At 38.2% G+C, this 2295-nt stretch overlaps 1 protein-coding gene across 1 annotated transcript in view; it reads right to left on the reverse strand.

The window, feature by feature from the left end:
- Positions 1 to 2295, reverse strand: part of ADAM32 (ADAM metallopeptidase domain 32) — a 208168-nt gene that overhangs the window by 159707 nt on the left and 46166 nt on the right. The window lies entirely within an intron of this gene.

The following is a 2295-nucleotide window of genomic DNA, read 5'->3' on the forward strand; positions in this document are numbered from 1 at the left end:
TAGGAGCGGAGGTCTCTGGGACCACCAACGGAGAAGAGCCAAGAGCAGGACCCTACCCAGAGAAGCAGAGATGCCTGAGATAGAGACAGAGATGATGACGTGGAGTGATGAAGCAGCTAGGGACTTTGGATCCAGAGAGGGAGAGGGACTATGGGCCGAAGACTGGGGCGTGGGGATGGGGGGGTGGGGAAGGGTAGAGGACGGATTTCTAGGATACACCCTTTGGTCGGAAGATGATCCATGGAGGGGATTGGAACCATGGCAATGAAATGATATACAATAATGAATGTAAAACTAAAGTTCTCTCATGTAAACTATCATATAATTCACAATAAAACATTAAAAAAAAAAAAAAAAAAGACTGCTTCTTGGTCTATGTACAGGTTCCACAAGAACACAACTAAATGCTCTGGAATTCCCATTCTTCACAATGTTATCCATAGTTTGTTTTGATCCACACAGTCAAATGCCTTTGCACAGTCAATAAAACACAAATCAACATCTTTCAGGTATTCTCTGCTTTCAGCCAAGATCTATCTGACATCAGCAAGACGTCTCCCTCAATCCATGTCCTTTTAGAATTTAGCTTGAATTTCTGCTAGTCCCTATCAATCAATGTACATGAGTCAAAAATGCCAAAATAATATTACCAATATTGTCTAAAATTATAAACCAAGTAGGGGTAAGAGTATGTTTTTGGGTTTTTTTCATTGTGAATTAGGTGAAAGCTTACAGAGCCAATCAATTTTCCATTCAACAATCCACAAACATTTTGTTTCATCTAATTGGTTGTAGTTCCCACATTGAAGCATCATTTACCCCACTTCCTCCCTGGTTTCTGTTTCAATTGGCCCTTTGTTCATAACCCTGTTGAACTTTTCCCTGGGGTAAATTCTGCTTTTTTCATCTCAAATGACTGATTACACTAAGGTATGTGTACCTCCGTGGTGTTATTGTTTCCCTTATACATCTGTCTATCATTTGGCTGGAAACTGAGACCTGAACTTTAACTATAGTCTTGGGAGTTCCATCAGGCTCTATCCAAACAGTAGGCCTGGTTGTGTTTATGAATTTAAGTTTTGTTCCACATTTTTCTCCTACTCGTCCCAGTACCTTCTAATGTGATCTCTTTCAGATTACTTAGTAGAAGTAGTCAAGCACCATCTAGCTCTTCTGAGCTCAGTTAAGGATACTGATGTTTGCATACTCCATTAGTCCACTGGACTGTTTCCAAGTACATACATTTAAAAATAAATAAATGTAACTACCAGAATAACAAACAGAAATTCTTAAATAAGAATATATTAAGGGGGGAGAGGAGCTTATTATCAATTTTTCACTTGGTATGTTGCTGTTGGTAAGTGCCATGGACTTGGTTCCAACTCATAGCGACCCTGTATAGGATTTCAAAGGAGCAGCTGGTGAGTATGACCCACTAATCTTATGACTCAAACTGACTTTACAGTCCAGTGCTTTCTCACAGCATCATACCAGGACTCCTTACTTCGTATAATTTCTTTTAAAAATGAATACATGTACTACCTCTGTAATTAAAAATCAAATTAAAATTTTATCAGAAATAAAAAGATGTGCAGCAAAATCACTCAAAGTGAAAGATATACATCAATGAAATTGTTAATAGAGGTTATCTCTCTCTGAGTAATAAGATGACAGAACATATTTTCTTATATATTCCTATATGTACTTTAACATTTTCACATGATAAATGTAAATTGTTAAACATTTTGAGATATACAATAGACTGCTAACCACAAGGTTGGCAGTTCAAACCCATCAGTTGCTCTGTAGGAGAAAGATGAGGCTTTCTGTTCCGGTAAAGATTTACAGCTTCAGAAACCATATACTACTAGGGTCACTATGAGTCAGAATCAACTCGATGGCCCCTAACAACAACAACAAATATGCACAAACATTTGATTAAGTGGTATTAGATAAGAACCATACTTAACTGTTTCAACTTACATAAAAGTTCAATTTAAAGAGAGATTAGGAATGAAACTGATTTATACTGTGGAGACTACCTGTAAATGGTAGATTTAAATATACCAATAGATTATATATAATAGCTGTAAATACTGTAAGTAATTAAGGAGCTCTGGTAGCGTAGTGGTTACGAATCGGGCTGTGAACCTCAAGGTCCGCAGTTCGAAACTACCAGCGGTTCCACGGGAGAAAGATGAGGCGTTCTGCTCCCGTAAAGATTTACAGCCTCGGAAACTCTGTACAGGGCCGCTATGAGTCGGAACCGACTCCACGGCACTTAACAACAACAAC

Source organism: Chrysochloris asiatica, unplaced genomic scaffold (assembly GCF_000296735.1).
Source record: "Chrysochloris asiatica unplaced genomic scaffold, ChrAsi1.0 scaffold00035, whole genome shotgun sequence".
NCBI classification, from domain to species: Eukaryota; Metazoa; Chordata; class Mammalia; order Afrosoricida; family Chrysochloridae; genus Chrysochloris; species Chrysochloris asiatica.